This window comes from Cibotium barometz, chromosome 46 (genome assembly GCF_041138505.1).
Source record: "Cibotium barometz isolate CiBa-2024 chromosome 46, ASM4113850v1, whole genome shotgun sequence".
In the NCBI taxonomy this organism is placed as follows: Eukaryota; Viridiplantae; Streptophyta; class Polypodiopsida; order Cyatheales; family Cibotiaceae; genus Cibotium; species Cibotium barometz.
Genome location: NC_141091.1, coordinates 9,867,384 through 9,893,167, shown reverse-complemented (window position 1 = coordinate 9,893,167; position 25,784 = coordinate 9,867,384).

Sequence of the window (25,784 nt, the reverse complement as noted above, 5' to 3'; positions counted from 1 at the left end):
GGGGGTTCAACTCTTGTTTATGTGAGTATTTACTCATTTTTGGGGGATTTTCCATTTATTTCTTCATTTATCTCCTCCCTACATTTGGATGAATCTTATTGGTCCATAGGAACCTTAATTTAAAATTTCAAAAAAAATTTCATCCCCAGGATAATGTCTCTTGAACAGATTATACTTAATTTCTAATGCACCTTCTTAAAATCTTTTTTGAACTTCTGTTTCAAGGAGAACTTATTTTAATAAGATGAGGTATTTTTCTATCCAAAATATTTAAAATTTGAATATTATCTCTCTAGAATATTTCCTCTCTCTAGGCCAAAACAGGTAGAAACAAGATCTTTTATATTTCTGAAGAGGGGAATGAATTACAGGGGAAGATACTGGACATTATGAGGGCTGGGGGGAGGAATCTTACATTGAGAACCACGTATGTTGTCGTCCCTCTGGGTTGAAGCCTATGATATAGAAAATGGTCAAGTATGAAGGTGCTACAGACTTAGCTAGGGCGTTGAAAGTAGCCCTATGTCAGGAATCAAGTTTTGAGAAGGAGGTTACAGATGCCTGAGGTATTACTGCTTGTGCCTACACCAATGGTTACACCTTCTTCTAATGCTTGTAAAGTGGTTATTTTTTAATCAGAACAAAAATAAAGTATGGCTACCTCCAATACAATTGATGCAATGGTGTCTTAACTCATATAGCAAGGATGGATTAATTATGGCTAGCTTGTGAAATAAGGTATCCCTTAGGGCAAGAAAATTTAGGAAACATGTTAAGAAATCATGGCCCTCCTGATATTTCATGCATTACATGGTATGGGTGCCAAGAGAAAGTATATCATCAAAGAGGTTATCCTATAGTAGAGATTCGTCTTTCTCCAATCATGTAAGAATATGTGTTAAAGGTAAAGGTATTGTTAATGTGTGTACTCAAGATTAGAGACCCAAGAAGGATAAGGATATAGAAGAGGAAAATCCTCTTTAGAAGAAAAAAATAAAGGAAAAGGGTGAAAGGAGAAAAGTTCAAAGAAGAATAAGGCACTTGGAAGTTGTTGACTTTGGCCTCTCCAAGGGTCAAGGGCCTCTCCCAATGGTCAAGGGCCTTATTCCACTATGGAAGATATGGGATTGCTGTTGAAATATGCAAGTGAATGGGTGTGTGTGGGAACAAGCCCTTAGCAAGAGACTATAAAAGGGAGTTTGTGATTGAGTGGGTAGAAGTGAAAAGGTGAGAGGTATCTACTGATAAGAGAATCAAGGGTAGCATGAGTGAATATAGGGGTGTGGAAATCTTCTAGGAAAAGGTGCCCCAGATGTCAAGGAGGTGGCACAAGTCAAGGAGAAATTAATGGGATTAGATGCTTGGCATCTTGTGGATGTAAACCCTATAAATTGAGGCATTGGCCTAATGAGTATTTGCTGGTCTTTGAGTATCCATGCCTATATTATCTGATTAGATTAATTGTTCACTAATCTCACCTTGATCATCATCTAATCACTTATTGATTATGTTGATTCTAGCATTTGATCCACCATATCCCACTCTTGCTTGCATTTTAATGTGGTATCAGAGCCATAGCTTAGGACTAATCTAGTTTTTAAGCAATAGATTATCTTGCTAATCATGATTAATAGTTTAATCACTTTTTAAAGCCTCTTTCAATAAACTCTCTGTACCCCCAGCTGGTGGAGGAGCTCCCTCTCCCTCGAGCCTTAAAACTAGGCAAAGACATTCTAGCCCAATCTAGGGAGCTCCCCAGCGCTCCATCCTATCACCTCAGCTTGTTGAATCGCCATGCACTGCCCTCGGATTTACGATGATTTACCAGTGCCAAAAATCTGAAGTAAAGTGCATATTACTCACTACTCCAACCAAATCAGACCTCAAGCGAGCATTCCTAGGGGTTTTCCAATGTTGCAAACACGCTTGTGTGGTCAGAATCACAAAAAAACGTCGCCAAGTTTTAGCTCTATGGTACTCACAAAAGGCAATTTTGGTAATCTTAAGATTAAGCATTTAATGTTTGATCAAATCCTTTGTTTATTGGCTTGATCCTCTACTAGACTAACTGCTATTGATGCCCTTGAAAGGATGTGAGCTCATTTGAACTCTAAGGCACCAGATCTGGCCTCCGTGTACACTTTTTTTTACACACAAAATAGGGAATTATTTCACTAAATAGAGATTAATTAGCACTAATCACTAGTTTTTTGTGCAATTGATGGTTCAAATTTACCATTGGATATTTGATATAGGTCCCTATCACTTCAGATTGCAATTTGGAGATGGTTTGATACTCCAACCATTCAGTACAGATCAGCTACCCTTGGCTTTACGTAATTTGAATTCATGCTGTGATAAACTTGTTGTAATCATCATTAAACACCAAATTTGAGTTGTAAAAGGGTAGACACTACCCGTGAATCTTAAATTGGATCAAGAGGTAAGACCCCCCCCCCCCTTCACATCATCATGAGCACGGCACAAGAAATAGCTAAATTTAACGGGGAGCAGTTCCATACATGGCAAACAAAGACCATGTATTTGCTAGTTGAGGGAAGAGATGAATGTCCAAAGGAGACTGGGGAGAATGAGTGGAAGAGCAAGAATGAGAACGCATTAAGGCTCATTGCACTTAACTTAAATGATGAAATCATTCACCACATTGTAGGGATACAACGAGCTAAAGCTGCATGGTATGAACTTAACAAATTATTTAGCACTCAAGCAAAAATTCAAAGATAAATCTGCTAATGCAATTCTACAAACTTGACATGAAGGAAAGTGAACCTCTAACCACACACTTGAACAAATATAAGAGCATTAAGCAACAACTGGTAGCCATTGGGAAGAAGGTAGAAGATGACAAGGCACTAGCAATGCTTCTGAAGAGTGTGGAGGGAGAGTATGAGAACATTGTGGCAACCTTAAATAATGTACCAGATTTGAAGCTGCATGAGATAGAAGGAGATCTACTAGAGCAAGAGAACAAGGTCAAAGAGAAGAAAGGGTTGGACCCAACAACTGGAGAGGAAAGGGCATTCTACACCTGAGGAGGATTCTCATGAGGATGAGGATGAGGAAGAGGTAGGCGAGAAGGAAGGACCTTCAGTTGCCACAACTATGGGAAGCTAGGACACATGGCTAAAGATTGCTCAGCAAACCAAATGAAGAAGGAATGACATCGGCAAACTTCATGGAGACTCTAAGGAAGAGGAGTCAAGACATCTTTTCTGAGAGAGAAAGAGAGAGAAACCTCACAACCCAATGTAACCTGCCCCAACTGTGAGACCCCTGCCCTCTCTGCGCATCGAACTCTAGAGTGCTAGTAGTGGAAGTAGCAACCTCAGGCGCAGGGCAGAGCTTCCCACTCTTCGGGGTCTCGTCCACCATGAATGTCCGGGCAAGGGAGTAGTCCAGTGGCTCTTCCAAAATCGAACCCGAAAAAAAATTTCCTCGCCCAGAAAGCATGGGCGATTCCTCCACGAAAATATTCTAACAAAAATTTATCTGACGAGGTCAAGAGTCTAGGCTATCCTTCACTCGGATGACCGACTTGAAGGAGGAACAATCTTTATACTTGATTCATAGAAACCAAGGCTTTTTTTTCCCACCAACAGTAAGGCACAGCCGTTGTGTCCTATTACTCAATTATAGAGGTCAACGCTTTCCCCCCCCTCAAGTGAGGCACAACCGTTGATCTAATCTCTTAAAGCAGATTGTCTAGGTTTCTAAGCTACTGATCGCATCCTAAACGAACTCCTATCGCGATTAACCTTTATTATTTAATTTATAAAACTTCCACCGTTCCAGCCTAATCCCATGGGTTAGTCGACCGCCCACCACTGTACTTGGTGGAATATTTAGTTACTCACACACCCATAATTGAAAATCCATTCTTAACTTTAGCTTTTGAATACAGTCACGCATGCACACCTCGTACGCACACACTCCTCTTTTAAAACATGGAAGAGTAACCAAATATCACACCAATACATTGATTACAAAATATCATAACTCAAAAATAATCCAGTTCCATTGTTTTCCAATCAAGTGTCATCCAGACTCTCCATTGAAGATTGGCTAGTCAACCAACGAGATCCAGTTTCATAGTTTCTAGTTTACTTAAATATATACATAGTACACCGCTCCAACTCCTTGAAAACTCCCTCGAATACACCTGGGTGTCTTGGGAAATCGCGAGCTCGGCATCGTTTGGTCAGACCCTCTAGGATCCTCCTTAGGTGTCCTAGCTCTTCACACAAAGGTCGCTTCATCAATCCCTCGTCCATTGCACCCGGGAGCGCACCATTTTTAACTGTATTGAAGGCTGGTCAAGACCTTGATAGGCTTTACCACGATAGATTTCCTTTATTGACTCCCCGTTGGCTGTTGCAACGTAAACTCTCCTTAGATCCACAACCTCATTTAAACAATAAACCAAATGCTTCCTCAAGCATTTTGGTGTAAGATAGTCCTTTAAAAAAAACAGAGTCTCTATGCAAGTAGGATTTTTTCATTGAGTTTGTTTTTCATCTCTCGAAAAGCTATTTTACAAGAAACATCTCTAGGGTGGTTTCATGAGGTCTTTTGTTCAACCCATATTTCCTAAAGGTAGACACGTATCCCGTGTCTCGGGTGGTTCATAATTCAGAATGAATTTCCTACTTGGATGATCCAGTTTCTAGGGGGAATTTTTTCTAAATTAGGTGGCTATCCTTTCTTCATGTTTGAAGATAAGGAGATGGTCACAAGGTCATTATCTTAATTTAACTCGAGAATGGATAGGCATCTTTTTCTAAGGCGGTCATGATCTAGCATCAAAATGCTTGATTTTATTCCTAAATTAATTTATTTCTATTTTAGAAAATTTTGCCATAACAACTTGGCTGCATTTCGGACAGTTTTTTAATTTGAAATTCAATATTTAAGGAAATTGAAAATAAGTATTTATACTTATATAGCTGATATAAAAAATAAGAACTTCTTTCTTTCCCAAGGAATTGAATAAACATAATTTCCTAGAAAATAAACATAAGAAAAATTCTCCATTTATCTTCATAAAATAAATGAGAATGATATTCACATTGATAAACATCAAGAATATGAAAATTTATTCCAACTTGGATATAAAGGAACTATAAATAATTATACTCATGAAAGTTAAGGATACATATTCCTTTTCTAGATTATCCTTCAATAAATATATAAGCATGAATTCGTTTAAGTATTTACATGAAAATATTATTAACCTTATCTTTTTCATTTAGAACCTAGGCATCATTATACCATAAATACATATGCATTATAACAAAACATTCTCTTTTAATACTAAAAACATTTATCCATAATTCATATTTAAAAATATGACCCCTTCTACAGATACTATCTCAGAGTTAAATATATACTGTATAGGAACTCAAAAAATGATTCCTAATAAATCATTGCAAACATCTTAAAGAGTATTATAGCTTGATTTTTTGAAGTAATAAAAATTTCCTTCATTAGTGAAGCTAGGTGCCCAAAAATTACAATTTTAAGAAGCCTTTCCACATTAATTATGAATGAATTATGAATGCGCACCTTCTACCTCTAAAGATTTAGCTTACCAACAATCCAAGGTGAAGCTAGGTGCCCAAAAATTACAATTTTAAGAAGCCTTTCCACATTAATTATGAATGAATTATGAATGCCCACCTTCTACCTCTAAAGATTTAGCTTACCAACAATCCAAGGTGCTAAATAAAAACATTGTTTAGCACTTCCAATCATATCTATACCCAAAAACTACAATTTTGAGAAGCCTTTCTGGATCAATTATGAATGACCACCTTCTACGTCTAAATATTGAGCTTATAAAAAATCCAAGGTGCTAAATAAAAAAATTAATTAGCACTTCCAATTGCATCTATCAATTTGGAAATACCTACGTGCTGAGATATCTGCGGCCCTCTTCACACAACAATGTGACTCGGATATCTATATATTTTTCATATAACTCAAAAAGTGGCATCCAAATGTTCATTGGAAAGCTCTCAAAGAGTACTAAAATTTTGCTTTTTTGAAGTATCTTAAAATTCTTCATATTTTGAGAGAGATCATCAAAACCGTAAAGCAGGGTACCAAAACAAATAAATGAAATAACGACTTTTCCCTTCCACATGTGAAGAACATTTGTGACATCATACACCCTTATTGGTTGCTATGATTTAGCCTTTATAGTGCCTTTAAATCTCCCACACACCAATTTGAAAAAACTTCTCTTCAATCGGTGCGATGAAGAATCTAAAATTAATCACTATAAGGTAAAAAAATGACTTTGAGGTAAAGCTCCTCTCCTTCGCACTTGAATTTGATAAGGTCTTGGCAATGGAACCAAAGTATTTACACTTTCAACAATCCAAAAGCTAGGGCTTCTTATTTGTGACCTTGTTGGGTGCACAGTTGCTAATCTTATGTGAGTACTTTCTCATGAGGTTTTGATAGAAACTTTAGGAAGCTTGTATGAGAAGCTAGTAGTTTGGTAGCTCATCTCGCCTTTTAACAAGTGGATTTGCATATGGAAAAAGTGAGTCAAAAACACCAATCATATATTGAGGATGATGGTATTGATTATTATGATGATGGTATTATATTGAGGATGATGGTATTGATTATTATGATGATAATGCTATGAGGTAGGAACTTCTGGACCTCATTGTGTGGAAGAACAGACAAACATGCATGCCTAAGAAGATTTTGACAAAGACAAGGAGCAAGATAATGTATGTTTTTATGATTTGTTATGAGCACTCACTATGGAAGTTATGATTGATGAAATATTAGATGATGCATTCTCCCATTATGCAGACATGTCTAGCAATGATGATGAATGCTTGTGGGATTGTATGTATATTGATAAAGATCACGTGGATGTTATTGTAGATGTGTATATACGTGCAATAAACTTTTAGGGTTGGTTTAATAAATGGAGGTTTACAGACGAGCTATGGCTACATGTTTTACCGACGTGTGGAGGCTTTCAAAGAGAGCTTATGTTGTATCCATATGTTTTGGAGATGTGTTTATAGGTGTAATAACCTTTTAGGGTTGGTTTAATGAATGGATGCTTAGAGACTAGCTATGACTATATGTTCTATTGATGTGTGGAAGCTTTCAAAAAGAGGTTATGTTGTGTCCATATCATATGTTTTCGAGATTCTTACTTCAATAATGTACTTCAAAGGACCCACGGGATACTTTAAAAAGGTAATGGCTTACATGAGGGATCTTAATGCTAATTAGAAAAGGATTCAGTGCATAATATTGCAATCAAACTCTAAGGACAGAGTTCCATTTTGGTCCGAGGGAGATGTAATACAAAAAAAATTTATTTGTTGAGGCTTCTTTATTTGAAATGTATGATATATGTGTGTGGTGATTATCCATATGATGGGACCAAGCATTTGGCATGCCAATAATGCTGACCGAGAAGGGGCTTGAACAAGAAGCTAATCTTATGTGAATACTTTCTCATGAGGTTTTGATGGCAACTTTAGGAAGCTTGTATGAGAAACTGGCAGCTTGGTGGCTCATCTTAATGGCTTTATGATTATTTATCTCCAAATATTTCATTTCACATGAAGGATTCCAAGGGTTTATATGTAGTAATATGTATTATGTGTGAGAATGAGTGGAGTGTTTATTGTGAATACCATGTGTATGATTTATAAATACATTGGTATGGGTTATAGTGCTAAATGTATAAAATAGGAGTAAGACTTATGACTACATGAAATGATATATATGCCAAGATTGTGGAGGCATGTGGAGAGTGTGGAAGTATGCATAATAGAGAGCATGGAGTGTGGAAGTATGCATAATCCTCCAGAAGTATGCATAATAGAGAAGAATCCTCTAGAAGTCATATGTGGACTTCTAGAAGCATAATTTAGAAGAATCATTCATAAGGAGACTTTGACATGACGAGCTAAATCCCAGAAGTCTTGTGTGGACTAAGGAGACTTTGACATGTGTACTTGAGTGACCTTTGTATGGGATTAAGGTGGGATTGAGCCTATCTTCCAAGTTAATAAATCTTTGAATTAAGAAGACACACATGATAGTGACATCCGTGCTTAGGTAATCCAAAGTGCGATAGTGACATCCATGCTTAGCAAACTAGCAAGGAGGACATACGATAGTCTAATCTGTGATTAGGCTATCTAAAGTTATGTGGTTCTTCTATCTCTTAACGTAATTCTCGAGAAGATGGTGAGATATCTTCTATATAAGGAGCCCTCATGATCACGTGTAAGACATTGTAAGATTCCTCCCTAGCCACTCAAGATGTCTAGTTTCTTCCCCTGTAATCAATCCCCTTTTTAGAATAATAAAAGATCTTGTTTCTACCTATTTTGGCCTAGAGAGAGAAAATATTCTAGAGAGAGGTAACTCAATTTTTAGATATCTTTGGATGGAAAAATATCCTTTCTTATTAAAATAAATTCCCCCGAAACAGAAGTTTAAAAAGAATTTCCTAAGGTGCATTAGAAATAAATTATAATCTGCTCAAAAGACCTTAGCCTAAGGGTCCAGATTTTTTGAAAATTTTGGATTAAGGTTTTGAGGGACCAATAAGATTAATCCAAATGTGGGGAGGAGATAAATTGAAGAAATAAAGGAAAAACCTCCCAAAAAATGAGTAAATGCTCACTTAAGATGAAGAGTGGACTAAGGACCAAAGGAAACATTAAAAAACTGAATTTTTGACACCTCAGAGTGGGGATTCCCCTTCATGAAGGAGGCACCTTTTTTCTCATCATTACCTCCCAATTTTAAATCAAGAAAATGAGATATTTCATCTCTCCTCTCTCCTATTTCAAGTCTAGTTCCAAAAAGTAAGCTGAACTGAACCAAAAATGGTCAAAAATTGACCAAACTGATCTGAAAAATTCTAGAATCAATTTGAGGCTCACTTTTTCCTATAAATAGAAGCCTCCCCCTTTGTAAAAGCTTAATAATGTTTATGCATTGTTACTCTACTCCTACCCAGGGCCATTTACATTGAATTCTCTTGATAATTCAATTGTTTTTGGCTTAATCCTCTCCAAAGTAATTGGTGGCCACTCTTGCTTCAAACAAGAGTAGAACCCTCAATCCCTCAAGCCAAAGGAAAGCTTACAACTCCATGCAAGCTAAAATTTCTTACTTTTTAAATTTAAATCTATGGTTTTCTTGATTTTCTTGTTTTTTTTTAGTTGATTGAAGTAACTTCTAATACTATGCCTTGATGAAAAGGCCACCCCCTTCTCTTCTTTACAATTCAGCCTTTCTTTATCAAAGAATGATTAACAAAAAGATTGATTAAACTTTTCTTATTGTTTACTCTCTTGGAAATTGAAAATTGTGTAGATTAGAGTCCTTTATATCTAATTGGAGTTAATTTAAATTGAAAATAGAATGTTAAAAATGAGAAATGGTCAGCCATACAACGGAGGTTATGGCAAAATTTTCTTGAATTTTGTGGAAAAGAAAGTTTATTTTTATGTTATTCTAAAAACGTAATTCCCACCGTTTGTGCATTCTAAAAGAAATATTCTAATTTACTCCATGTACATATTCACCTTATGAATATGCATGGATATCACTGATATTAATTATTAAATTTAATTTCTATGCATAGAAAGATGCATAATAGAAATTTTTATTATAAAAGTGTTGTTTTCATTGAATTTAATTTCTATGCATAGAAAGATGCATAATAGAAATTTAAAAGTGTTGTTTTCATTGAATTTAATTTCTATGCATAGAAAGATGCATAATAGAATTTTTATTATTATAAAAGTGTTATTTTCATTGAATTTAATTTCTATGCATAGAAAGATGCATAATGGAAAATTTTTTATTATAAAAGTGTTATTTTCATTGAATTTAATTTCTATGCATAGAAAGATGCATAATGGAAATTTTTTAAGTATAAAAGTGTTATTTTTATTGAATTCAATTTTTATGCATAGAAAGATGCATAAAGGAAATTTTATTATAAAAGTGTTATTCTTGTAAAAATTGATTTTTATGCATAAAGAAATTCTTTTTATTTTAAAAGTGTTATTCCTATTAAAATTGAATTCATGCATAAATAGATGCATAAAAGGATTTTCTTTTATATAAAAGTGTTATTCCCATTGACATTGATTTTTATGCATAAAGAATTTTTATATCAAAATTAGAATTCTCTTTAATTCTATGTTTAATTTCTATGAGTATTTGATAAATGAATACGTAAATACTCTGAGAGAGAAATTTCTATCGTTTTATATTCACTCAGATTGTAAAGAGAAAATTTAGAAAATCTATCAAAGTCAAAATATTCATATAAATGATTAATTTATTCCTCATCGAAATTTGTGATTAATTTAGAAATCAGTTAAGTGAATATTCAATGAATGAAATTCAATAAAATAGTAACTAAAATATCACTCCTTTTCGAGAAAGATAGTTCAGGAAAAACCCTATCAGACTCGAACCCTGAATCAAACTGTGACCAAGACCAAACTCTTTCGACGGTTTCGAGGAAAGAAGATGTGACCAATTCAGGAAAATACACTCAAAACTCCCGCCAAATCTAAAATAAGTTCGAGACCCTTCGAATTGATCTGTGGGTCACGGTTACAGAATTCAAAAAATTATGTTATGAAATTCAAAAATTCGATCAAGAAGTTTTGGGGATACTGATTTAAGATATACTCATTGTATTCAAAATAAAATCAAATTGAAAACTTGAATAGAAACCCTGTTTTCTTAAAGGACTATTTAAGATATACTCATTGTATTCAAAAGAAAATCAAATTGAAAACTTGAATAGAAACCCTGTTTTCTTAAAGGACTATCTTACGCCAGAATGCTAGAGGGAGCATTTGGTATGTGTGTTTTTCTAAGGGACGTTTGGTTGCAATAGCTGGCGGGGAGTGTTCAGGATAGCTCATGCGGCAAAGCCTAGACTAGCCTTGGTATGGTTAAAATGGCGCGCTTCCGGTATGATGGATGAGGGCCGACGAAGCGGTCCCTGAGTGAAGTGCAAGGACACCTAAGGAGGATCCTGGAGGGTTTTGACCAAGCGATGCACGGGCTCGTGGTGCCTACGACACCCATGCGTATGTCGTGGAAGATATTGTATGATGAACCAACAATGATTATTGTAAACTGTTACTAGATCTCGTTGTGCTGACCAGCTGGTCCCAACGGAGAGTCCAGGGTGATACTGTGTTTTTTTTATAAACAAAGATTGGATGAAAATTTTGAGTTATGTCAATGGACTGTTTTATAAGTTAAAGTTCAAAGAGGAGTGTGTGCGTATCTGTTTTCGAAAGCAAAAGTTAAGAAAGGCAAAGCGTTGATTTCTTCAAGTTAAGTCTGTAACAGTTTTCCTTTTATCTAGTTTAATCAGGTGAAGGCTAGTTTAGTCTCTTGACCCCATTAGAAAATTTGTTAAGGAAATCAAAAAGGTGGAATCGTCCCCATTTTTTGGACAAGGAAAATTTTCCTGGTTTTGGTTTTGAAATGACCACCAGATTATTAGTCTTGTGTCCGGACATTCGAGGAGGGCGAGGCCCCGAGTGGGAAACCCTGCCCCGTGCAAGAAGAAGCTACTTCTGCTGCTAGCAACCCGGAATCCGATGCGTGGAGGGGGCAGTAGGATCTCACAAACATCTTAAAATTTTTAAGATTTATTAGATATGTTGTGACATATAGTAGCATATTAGCATCATATTAGAATATTGAGCCATAGAGTTCCCCTAGATGTTAGATCTACCTTTAGTCTTGTAGCTTATCAATTTCCTACTTGAGGTGTGCTAGTAATGGAGTTTTAGTTTCTTTGGGTCTTGACAGTGATGTTCTAATTTACATATATGATGTGACTCATGCTTGTGTTAATATTCCTTATTTTATTATGTGTCTAATTGAGTCTTTCTCCCCACTTCTCGTTGCACTTCAACCACCCAAACAAGGTCATAAATGAGGATCCCTAGCATTTAGATTGGTGAGAGTGTACAGAAACCAAGAGTGTTGACTTAGTGTCCTGGCATTTCAAGGGGGAGGATCCTAGATAGTCTATATGGGAGAAGATTTTCCACGATGAGAAGCTTGCACATCTTAAATGTTGGATTTACAAGTGGTGATTAATCATGGTGAGTATTTCTAATGAATATAATTAACATGAATGATAGTAACAAAATATGTAACCACACATAAAGGGAAAAAGTGAATGAGAAAATGCCTTATATACATTTGGCCCTTATTCACACTTGGGCGCCCAAAACTTACTTAACTAGGCCTTGGGTGGCCAATATCTCATAATGTACAACTTTTATAGTGCCGTTTCGTGACACTTATTAATGTCCTCAATTGGAGGATCATGTTTGTTAATCCGAAATGGGATTAATATATCTTGATAAAAACCTTGGAAGCAAGTCGAACAGACTAGGAACATAAGTTGACAACATCCCTATGGGCGTATCGCGAACATCATATAAGGTAGCGACAGGGTTCTCCCTTCCATCTAGCTTATGGTGTTGAAGCTGTTATGCCTATGGAATACCTAGTCCCGAGCTTGAGGATTGCAATACAAGAACGTCTGACGGGGAGAATGCATTAGCTAAAAGGCTAATTGACTAAGAGAAAGCTTGATGAGACTAGGCTAATACATGGACTCATGGTCGAAAAACTACGTAGGAAACATTGATTCAACAAAAATCTAAAACAAAAAGAACTTGAAACGGGGGACCTTATCCTCATGTATGGTGTAGGGAGCACCAGGAAAAAGAAACTCAAATACTAAGGCTGGGACCATTCCGAGTATTTGAGATCATGCCTCAGGGTTCTGTTTGAATTGAGACAATTGACGACATACAGATGGAGGGTTACATCAATGTAAGTAAATTAAAAAAATATTTTGGACCACTAACCAAAGAGATGCTCTTGCAAAAGAACAAGCAAGATCAAGAAGAAGCTAAGGCCAGGGAGGCCAAAGCTAAACAATTACTGCAGAGAAGAGACTGATACATGTCAACATGGCTTCCGTGACTCTCTTGGACGAAGAGGAACTAAACATTGAGCCAGTATGACTCAAGGCACTGAGACTTATTATAGCGAAAGTTCATGAAACGAGCATTGCATTAATAGATACGGGTCAAGTCATAACTTGATCTCGTATGAGACCTGGGTTGCATTAGATAGACCACGCCTTGAACCCATTGATGCGCAAGTATGTATGGTTCACTTAATAACTATGAGAGCTGAGGGATTTTTAAGTGTTAACATTTACATCAAAAATAATTCCTTGATCGGGAAGGTGTTTGTCATGCCTGCAAGCTCCATTGAAGAGGGAATGATTCTAGGACAATCCTGGATTTGCACCAGCAAATGCAATATCTAATGGGAGGAGGGGACAGCATTGTTGAGTGCGTGGGCGACAAGGTCATGTCCATACCCTTATGGAGCTTGACAAACAGAGGGAAACAAATCATAAAAGATGAACAAACAACACCGAATACGGTGGCAACATCCCATAAAACATAACAAGCATCAATCCCACGAAACTTGCACAAACAATACCCAAAATCTAAGGGTACACAGAAGTGTGTGCCCAAGATTCAACTTAAAAACCAACCTTACAAGAAGGACACCATGAATGGGGACCACAAGAAAAATCTGTAAAATAATCAAAAGTCAGACCTTGCTGACACAAACTGATTGGCCGCTTCCTTGGTCCCTCATCCACTGTACCAGAAGCTCACCATTTAAATCAAACCGAGTCTGGTCATCTCAAGACCTTGGCCGACCTTGCTACGCGAGACGTCCTCCGTTGACTCTCCGTCTCACAGTAGTTAAAACTTTAACAGATAGGTCTCCACAACCTCATTCACAAGACGGTCAAAATGCTTCCCCAGCATTCTTGACATAGAATAGTCATTTAAAAACAGATTTCACATACAAATACCGTTTCAATAATATTTCCATTTTTTCCCATCACTCCACATCCTTTCACATTAGTCTTCATCTTTTCTCATCTTCCCACAAATTGTTTTTTTCTTCATCGATCCCTATCACATCACATCATTCCCACATCAAATCACATCCAATCGCATCATCCACACATTAATCCACATCATCCATACATCCATCCACACCGATCCACATCATCCATACATCCATCCACACATCCATCCACATCTTCCATACATCCATCCACATCAATCCACACGTCAATCCACATCATCCATACATCCATCCACATCAATCCACATTATCCACACATCAATCCACATCATCCATACATCCATTCACATCAATCCACATTACTTACACATCAATCAATATCATCCATACATCCATCCACATCAATCCACATTATCCACTCATCCATCCACATAAATCCACATTACCCACACATCAATACACATTCATTTCATAAGTATTCCCATTCTCATCTAATCACATCTTTTTCTATCTCATCACTTTTTTCCTCATTTATCCTCATCAGATCACATCTACTTGCATCTACCCATACATCTCATCACTTCACATACATTAATATCTATCCAGTTTACATCGCATGTTATTACATCCATTTCACATCACATCTCATTCATTCACATCCCGATTCACATGCTAACACATTCATTCACGTCCCTTATCGTCCCGATTCACATGTTATCACATTCATTCACATCCTATATCGTTCATTCACATCCCGATTCACATGCTATCACATTCATTCACATCCTATATCATTCATTTACATCTTGATTCACATGACATCACATCTCATCTATTCATTCACATTTATCTGATTCGCATCACATATCATCACATCTATTTACCTTTCATCCTCATCACTTTTATTCTCATCACATCCATCCATTCTTTCCCATCTATCTGATTCGCATTACATCTCATCACATCTATTCACCTCACATTCTCGTCACTCCTATTCTCATCGCATTACATCTCATCACATCTATTCACCTCACATCTATTCACCTCACATTCTCGTCACTCCTATTCTCATCGCATTACATCTCATCACATCTATTCACCTCACATTCTCGTCACTCCTATTCTCATCGCATCCATCCATCCATCCATTCCCATCTATTTGATTCGCATTACATCTCATCACATCTATTCACCTCACATTCTCGTCACTCCTATTCTCATCGCATCCATCCATCCATTCATTCCCATCTATCTGATTTGCATGACATCTCATCACATCTATTCACCTCACATTCTCGTCACTCCTATTCTCATCGCATCCATCCATCCATCCATTCCCATCTATCTGATTCCTCTCATTCTCATCACTTCTATTCTCATCACATCCATTCATTCCCATCTAGTATCTCATTCGCATCCCATCTCATCACATCTGTTTACCTCTTATTCTCATCACTTCTATCCTCATCACATCCATCCATCCATTCATTCCCATCTATCTGATTCGCATCACATATCATCACATCTATTTATAGAATGTAAGAGAATTCTTACATTCATTACATCCATCCATCCATTCATTCATTCCCATCTAGTATCTCATTCGCATCCCATCTCATCACATCTGTTTACCTCTTATTCTCATCACTTCTATCCTCATCACATCCATCCATCCATTCATTCCCATCTATCTGATTTGCATCACATATCATCACATCTATTTATAGAATGTAAGAGAATTCTTATTTTTTATATAAAGATTCTTTACGCATCTTTTTATGCATAAGAACAACTTCAGTAAAAAATAACACTTTTATAAAAATCCGTTTATGCATAAATTCAATTTTAAGGAGAATAACACTTTCGAAATGAAAATAAATCTTTTATGCATCTTTCTATGCATAAATTCAATTTTAATGAAAATAACTCTTTTGAAATAAAAATAAATTTCTTTATGCATCTTTCTATTGCGTAAAATCAAAATTGATGAGAATAACTCTTTTGAAATAAAAATAAATTTCTTTATGCATCTTTCTATGGATAAAATTAAAATTTATGAGTAACTCTTTTAAAATAAAAATAAATTTTTTTATGCATCTTTCTATGCATAAAATAAAAAATGATGAGAATAACTCTTTTGAAAAAAAAATCCTTTATGCATCTTTCTATGCATAAAATCAAAATTGATGAGAATAACTCTTTTGAAATAAGAATAAATTTCTTTATGCATCTTTCTATGCATAAAATTAAAATTAATGAGAATAACTCTTTTGAAATAAAAATAAATTTCTTTATGCATCTTTCTATGCATAAAATTAAAATTTGATGAAAGTAATGCTTTTATAAAAATATTCTTTTATGCATCTATTTATGCATAAATTTAATTTTAATAAAAGTAACACTTTTATAAAAAAATTCTTTTATGCATCTATTTTTGCATAAATTCAATTTTAATGAAAGTACCACCGCTAGACGAAGAGCAACTTATGGCCAGGTTCATTTGGGGAATGAACAAACCTTTAGCACTTTTATAATAAAAAATTCTTTTATGCATCTATTTATGCATAAAATTTATTTTTAATGAAAGTAACACTTTTATAATAAAAAAATTCTTTTATGCATCTATTTATGCATAAAAGTCAAAGTAACACTTTTATAATAAAAAAATTCTTTTATGTATTTATTTATGCATAAAAGTCAATTTTGATGAAAGTAACACTTTTATATTAAAAAATTCTTTTATGCATCTATTTATGCATAAAAATCAATTTTGATGAAAGTAACACTTTTATAACAAAAAATTCTTTTATGCATCTATTTATGCATAAAAATCAATTTTGATGAAAGTTACACTTTTATAACAAAAAAAATTCTTTTATGCATAAAAATCAATTTTGATGAAAGTAACACTTTTATAACAAAAAATTCTTTTATGCATCTATTTATGCATAAAAATCAATTTTGATGAAAGTAACACTTTTATAATAAAAAAATTCTTTTATGCATCTATTTATGCATAAAAATCAATTTAGATTAAAGTAACACTTTTATAATCAAAATATTTCCAATATGCATCTTTCTATGCATAGAAATTAATTCTAATGAAAATAACACTTTTATTATAAAAATATTTCTAATATGCATTTTTCTATGCATAGAATAAAATTAACACTTTTAGAATACACAAGCGATGGGGATTACTCTTTTTGAATAATAAAAGATAAAACTTATTTCACAAAATTTAAGAAAATTTTGCCATAACCTCCTTTGTATGGCTGACCATTTTTCAAATTTTTTTCATTTCTCAAGTTACTTAGAAATTATCCCAAATGGTTTAAAGCATTATAAACTAATCAAATTCCACTTTTTAAAGAGAAACAATATGAAAAGTTTAATTCTAACAATTTGATTACACATCTAGGATAAAGAAAGGCTGAGCTCAAGAATGAAGAGAGGGCGAAAGCCTTTCCAACAAGGCATAGCATCATTTTTCATTTTAAAGAAAACAAATATTAGAAAACCATTAAATGGAATAAAGAAAAAGTAGGATTTCTAGCTTACATGAGTTTTTGTGAGCTTTCCTTTGGCTTGATGTTTGAGGGATCTACTCTTGTTTGCAACATGAGTGGCCATCAATTCTTTTGAAGAGAAAATGGTCAAAAAGAAATGAATTATCAATAAATTCACTGTTTTTAGCTGCTCTGGGAGGAGGAGTAGAGTAACAGTGCATATAACACTATTAACCATTTACAAAGGGAGAGGCTTCATTTATAGGAAAAAGGGAGAGGCTTCATTTACAAAGGGGGAGGCTTCATTTATAGGAAAAAGTGAGCCTCTAACCAAGCAAACTGATTCTAGAATTTTCCAGATGCGTTTGGTTAATTTTTGACCATTTTTAGTTCAGTTTAGCTTATTTTTTGGATCTAGTTGAAGCAGGAGAGAGGAGAGATGAAAATGTCTCATTATTTGTGAGTTTAAAACTCAACCACACATGTGAAATAGGTGCCTCCTTCATGAGGGGAATTCCCCCACACTAAGGTGTCAAAAATGCATCATTTCTTCTAAATATCTCTTTTTTTAAAACTAATAACCTTGTCTTTAGTCAACTCTTCATCTTATGTGAGTATTTACTCATTTTTGGGGGGATTTTCTTTTATTCCTCAATTTATCTTCTCCCTACATTTGGATTAATCTAATTGGTCCTCCATAGGAACCTTAATCTAAAAATTTTAGAAAATTTGGACCCTTAGGCTGAGGTCCTTTTTACCTGATTTTAATTTATTCTAATTGCACATTGGAAATTTCTTTTTGAGTATCTGTTTTAGGGGAAACCATTTTCGACACTAGGAGGATTTTTATATCCAAAAATATCTCAATTTTGAATTACCTCCCTCTAGACATTTTCTCTCTCTAGGCCAAAACAGGGTAAAACATGATCTTTCTTTTATTTCAGAGAGGGGAATAATTATAAGATCAAAAGGCGAGGTTTTTACACCTACACACCTCAAAAGCCGGAGGGAGGAATATTACAGATTGATTGCGCATCGCTTCTGCTCTACTGATCATTGTGTGCATCTTCCATCTCGGATTTTGGGCTATAATCGACTGTCTCCTATTTGAGGTGGGAGCTTGATCCTTTGCCTTTTCTTTTTTTCCTTTTTCCCTTTTTGATCTTCATGATTGATCAAATATCTTGTCGGCAATGCTTATTGTTCATAAATTACCGAATCAGTAGTTATGCTAAAAATTTCTTCATGGTATCCTCACATGCATTAAGCACAGTTGGAATCTTAACAACGAACGAGAAAAATGAAAACCCAATAACATAACAAACGGCACCTTCACTAAAGATTCACGATATTATCACCTTGTGGTTTCACAGAACCTCAGGTTCGTAAACCTGCAATTTCACGAAACCTAACCAGTTCACAGAACCTCAACGATTCACATAACCTCACACTGTTTCACCACGGAACCTCAGTGTTTTATATGAAACCTAACTAGTTCACGGAACCTCACTGTTCCATGGAACCTCGGTGTTTCACGAAACCTAACCAGTTCAACCTCAACGGTGCATGGAACCTTAAATTAGTGTTTCACAAAACCTAACCACTTCAGGGAACCTCAGTGTTTCATGAAACCTAACCAGTTCACGGAACCTCACTGTTTCATGGAACCTCGGTGTTTCACGAGACCTAACCAGTACACGGAACCTCAACGGTTCACGGAACGGAACCTCAATGGTTCATGGAACCTCAATGATTCACGGAACCTTAACAGTTCATGGAATCTCACTGTTTCATGAAACCTAACTAGATCATGGAACCTCAACAGTTCACGGAACCTCAGTGTTCCACGAAACCTAACGAGTTCATGGAACCTCACTGTTTCACGGAACCTAACTTCACAGCCTGCAATTTTGCAAAACCACTATGACCCTGCAACTTCACGCCACAACCTTCACCTATCTAGTAACACACCCTGTTTTTGCTCCTACACTAACAGACTCCTCAATTCAACTAACCGATTACCCATTAACAAAAAAAAAAGAGAAAGAAAAAGAAGAAGACAAATAAAAAGAAAAGTTGGTATCAGCCCCACCAGTCGGAATATTGATGTGCTATTCATGTACAGATGTTGTCCTCCTCAGAGTCGAAAGCTCTCGAGACCCCAGCTACAACTCAAGCCAGCACCACTTGATCCCCAACAAATCAGAAAAAGAAGCCAGTGCGGGTCCTGAAGTTGATTTTTCTGGGCCCTTATGCCCAGAACTTCCATGGGACCATCATCAGCAAGAAGCCATCACGGCCCATGAAAAGGTACATTACTACAGCCCCGAATGCCTCCAAATTCTAGAAGAGGCCAAAGTCAAAGTGAAGATGGACAAGGTTGGCTTGGGGAAAATGGCACAAATTCTCCCAAGAAGTATTGACACAGAACTCTGCCCCACCGAATACATCAAGACCTATGACAAGGGCACCAAAAGGGGAACTATCACCAAGGCTGACGGCACTACAGAGCAACTCCTCATCACAGAAGAGCTCATACAAGATGCTCTGCAAATCCTGCCCGTAGTCAAAGTCCACGCCCACGCTTTTTCGACGAAATGCCTTTGGACGTAATGTTCAAGAAGAGCTCTTACAAGTCCAATGGGGCCAGTACAAAAACATCCATAATGAGGCTACTGAAAAATCTTGTAGGGCCATGTCATTAATGATGCAAGTGAATCCCATGGGGGACAGATATAACAGGGTGCCCTTGAACAGAATTGCAAAGGTACATGAGGAGAAAGAGGAGGAATGGGCCTACTATGTCCATAGAGAGATAGATTTGTAACCCTTACCTACTCACCCAAGTTCTTAATCACATAGCAAAAAGGTCTCTCCCAGAGCCCGAACCAGCGAAGCACTTGCAGCAGTTGGCACTGCTACTAGAAAACAGCCAACACTAACAGCTAAAGATATGCAAGAGGGGCAGGCTGTCTTCTTGATGGAGACCCAGGAAATAATGAAGGAAATGAAGAAGGGGAGAAAGAAGAAGACATAGAAGAAGATGAGGGGAGTGATTCTAGATATAGTTGCTGAATTGCAAAGATTTGAGGAAGTGGCCCAAGAAATCCAAACATATCAAGAGGCATTGCAAGATACCACTATCAGCCAAGCTACACAAGAGCCCCTGCAACAACTTACTCCTCCAACAAGCCCAGCTCAACTGATATTCACAGATCTATCCCCACTCAAAGAATCAACTCTGGAAAACATGCCAACAGAGACAACGCCCGAACAAGAAGCACCAGTATAGGCTGAGGAAAGACAAGGTGTTAAGGCAGCCACAGCTCACGTACAAGAAACAGAGGCCCCCAATGAAGCAAACAAAAGACAAAGAAGTGCAGATCCCTCTAGTCCAAGCAAACGAAGGTGGTTGGAAGTTGAAGAAAGAATACCCCAGTTGGCCTCCCTACAGAAAATGGACTATCAACAATTCTTACAAGAGAGACCATGGAAGGGCTAGATGAGTTGCATAACCAACCACAGGCTCGAAGAAGAAGCAAGCACAAGTTCAATCTAGGATCAAGAAAAAAAGGTCTGGCGGTGCCACCTCCTCACAACGCACATGCTCCACGACCATAACGCCGCCCTTTGGAAGCAGGTTAACGATGCATGCACACAAGTGCAAACCTTAAAAGACCACTTGTGGCAGCAACTGAAGCTACCCATAAGGATGTAATCATGAAAAGCTTGAAGGCCACAGAGGAGCACGAGAATAGGTATAAAGCCCTGGAAAACAATAACATGGTCCTTAGCCAAACAATTGTACAAAGAATCAAGGAAAATGTGGACTTCAAGGCAAAATTACCCACACAAATGAGCTCACTACACTTCATACCCAAGAAGTACAGCAGGTCCAAACCAATGCTAGGGCCAAAAAAGAAGAATTGCAAAGCCAAATCCAGCAGCTAACCTCACAGCAGCTAAAGGCAGTGGAGGAGAGGGCAACTCACTTACAACAGGAGAGGGAACAAACAAACAAGGCCCATGCATAAAAGATTGGAACACTTAACGACACAATAAGTGCAAACCATGTCAAAGTACAAAGGAAAGAGTTGGCCCACCAAGAAGTAATGGCACATCTTACACACAGCAACTACACGGACAACAATCAGAGGCTGGCTGCCCAAAGGCTCCAACAAATCACCGAAGCTCAAGAGAGAGAAGAAACGGCTAGGCGTGCCCACCAAGAGGATGCAATCAGATTCAAGGAGTTAGATGCTGCAAGGATGGTTAAGGATGGTTTGGAAAACTGCAATTTCAAACCTCCTCAGCAACATTGACTCTCGCTTACAAGAGTTAGAGCGTCGGCTGCTGTGGGGATCCAAGATAAAAATCAGCGGGATCCTAACGATGGCCTCCGCCTCCTCCTTGAGCATGCCTCCAAGTTGGGTCAGTTGACTCCTTGGGCCCCTCCTCAAACTCTCACCTTGTTTTTGTCTACACTAACACTCTCTTTACTTCAGTATGATATAAATCTATCTAAAGATATAGGCCTGGGTGAACTAACCCTAATTAAATAAAATACTGAAAGAAATGCTGACCCTACCATAATAATGGGAGTTTTACGGGGAGATTTAGTATTAACTAATCCACAAGACATCTTCTTCTACCCTTTACATCCTATAGTGCTGAACCTTCGTTTGGTGTTGGGTCCTCCAAAATTCTGAAATTCTGGACAACAGTGTCAAAAAATTAGACTTGTTTGTCCCACATGACATTACTGAGACACCGGCCAACTATGAGGTAGTAGCACATAGTTACCAATGGATTATAAGTCATAGGTGGCTTGAAGTATATAATACTCACCAGCATCTAAACTTATGTGAGTCAACTTTATATCATCTTTTTGACATTCTAAAGCTATACTCTAATATCTCTACAAGCACTTAGAGGCCATGTTAACAAATGTACAATACAATTTTGATGCTACCCACATTGAATATTCCACTATCAATTCCGAAGAGATCCCTGACCTAGCCACCCACCCCCTAGCATAGGTCAGAGTCAGGAAGAATCCTCTTCCTCATCTTCAAAATCAACTTACCCTTTCTATTCTAATATCGCTATTAAGCTACTTAACCCCTATCCTAACACGCCACCTACTAAAACATCTCAAGCTGACTGCATTTTCTCAACCTTCATCCCTCCACATATAGATTTTCCCACTAATCCTCTCGCCCCCAAGGAGATACTGGCACCTCACTCGTCTCCACAACGGCACTCTCAAGAGGTACGCAATCTTATTCCACAGGATAATATTGAAGCCTTCACTGATGACACCATTTTGGAATCTTTGTCCGCCAGGTGCAGAGTACGAGGATTTCATTCACACTAGAAACCTCTTTTGAAGCCAAAATTGATGTTCAAGGTCCTTATGTACGTCATTCCATTTGAGCCGACTAGACGAATCATGCCAGAAGCCTACTCTGAGATCACCCCAACAAAATAGCACAAACATGCCATACCCTCTATGAGCTCCATGCCCTGATTTAGAAGAATTAGTTCATTTGCCTAGAGAGGGCACATTATGGGCAAATGTGGCAAAGCGCACAAAGTTGGCAAACCCCTAGTTAGCTGACCTGCTGGAAATAAGGAGCATTACCTTCATGATCAACTATTGCTTCCACAGGTGGAGGAAGGCACACCCTGTACACACAAGAGGCGGCTATGCCACCATAGTAACCGATGAAGGGCAACCCAAATTAGAAGATTTTGGCATACAACCAAACTGGCGGAAGGAGTACCTCACAATTTCAAAATACAACCAAGTCTATATGGGTACGCCACCAACACAGCAGGTTGATCCTTTATACATGCCAGTTAAGAGAAGATGGACATCGTTGGAGCTTCAGGAAGCCAAAAGGCGCAACTCGCATGTTTGCTACAACTTCCCAATCTTCATGCCAGCAACATTTGCAGAAATATATAGGAGCAAAGACAGCAAATGCTGACATGGATACAAGCATTGGCGAAGAATTCCAGACCCAACAATTGTGGCTAACGGCTCGGGACTAGAGATTCCATAGGAATAATTGCCTCAACACCATAAGCTAGACGGAAGGGAGTGTACCCCATCTCGCTACCTCATATGATGTTTTGATACGCCCATAGGGCTACTGTCAGATAATGTTCCTAGTCTGTTCAACTTGCTTCTAAGGTTTTTGTCAAGATAGTACACAATATTTTGTTTGTACTCTCTACTTGAACATTGGCCCTGTGGATAATAAGGTGATGATTGTCGATGGACCACTAAGAATCCCGCAAGTAAATGATCAATCACCTCATTAATAAAATGTGAGCCGCGATCACTAACTAATTCTAATGGGCAATTGAACCTCGAGATAATTTGCTCGTATAAGAATTTTGATGTTGTTCGTGCATCAGCTCTATTTGAGCCTCTGGCTTCTACCCATTTTGTGAAATAGTCCGTGGCCATGATCACGTGCCGAGATTGGGATGGATGTGCCACTGGACTAATAGGTCCAACCAAATCTACTCCTCATTTCTCGAATGGTTGTCTCACAATAATGGGGTGAGCGGCATCTTGTCCTTTTGTCATGGGAGGGATAGCGAAACATTGACATTCTTCGCACCTTTTGACAAATTCTATGGCATCTCCGAATAACGTAGGCCACCATCGTCCTGCTTAAAGCACTTTTCGAGCTGTGATCTCTCTAGCAAAATGCCCGCCTGCTATCCTTGAATGAGCTTCATCCATTTTTTTGACGAATGCATCTTCTTAGCACATTCTCCTTTCCTAGCTTACATAGTTCTCCCGCATAATCAATTGATAAGGTGCAGCAAGCTTGATAAGCTGCCACATTTTATCTTTGTTCAAAGGTATTTCCTGGCAGAAAACCATGAGCTAGTTAATCTGAGATTTCCTCGCTCCATTCGGGTACCATGTCCAATTTGAACAAACAAGCATCCGGGAGATCATCATCAACACCAATTGCTAGTTTTTCATTTGGAATTCTTGACATATGATTGGCTAACACATGTTGTGTTTCTTTTCTTACCATGACTATAAAGTAGAATTCCAACAATAATAGCAACCATCATGTGATTCTCCCCGTGGTGCAAGGCTTATTCACCAGATATAATAAGGCTTGATTGTCCCATGAAGAACACGAATTTGTTGGCCAAGAGGTAATGTCGATATTTCTTGATGGTGTAAAGCATGGCCAATCCTTCCCGCTTTGTGGTGGTTTAGTTCATCTCTGCATCATTTAACTGACGATTAGCAAAGCAAATTGGATAGTCCAATTTGAACTCACCAAGCTGGTCTAGTACGCAACCAACAACAAAATTTGATGCATCAATATGCACGTGAAATATGGGATCCCAATTGGGGGGTTGTAGAATTGGCGCACTAGGCAACGCTTGTTTCAGTATCATATACTTCTTGGCATTCCTTAGTCCATTCAAAGACAATGAGGAGCTTGTAAAATGGTCTGGCGATTTCAGCATAGAAAATTATGAAGCGGCGATAATACCTCACATGGCCCATAGATCTTTGCACACCTTTGTAATTGGTAGGTGGTGGTAGCTCCAATAGCTATCATCCATGGATATACCATTCTTTGAGACAATGTGTCCTAATATCACACCATGTTTGACCCAAAACTGACACTTTAAAGGGTTCAAGGATATACGATATAATCGACATTGCTCGAACACTTTCCATAAGCAGGTCAGATGGTCCGCCCATCAAGAGTGTGCACACAGATCATCAATGAATACCTCCAACCACTTCTATAAGTAGTCATGTTGAAGGATGTGCACATCAACCATTGAAATGTTGCTGGGACATTGGTGAGGCCAAAGGGCACAACCTTGTATGCAAATGTCCCCCACATTGTATTGAAAGCTATCTTATGCTGGTCCTCTAGCGCTATGGACACCTGATTGTATTGGAGAATCCATCCAAGAGTTGTAAGTTCCTTCCCCAACCACTCTTTCCAAAACATGTTCTGTATATGGCAGTGGATAATGGTCTTTCCTAGTAGTTGCATTGACCTTTTTAAGATCAACACATACCCTAGGTTTTCCATTCTTTTTTGGCACTATTACGATTGGTGACAACCAATCCGTATGTTTGATTTCATAGATGAAATCCATAGCAATGAGCTTGTCTATTTCCTCCTTTACAATTGGTGCATACTTAGGATTCATCTGGTATGGTTTTTGCCTACTTGGCCTCAACCCTTCCTCAGGTGGTACCTCCTTCATCTCCTTGTAATTCGAGGCGAA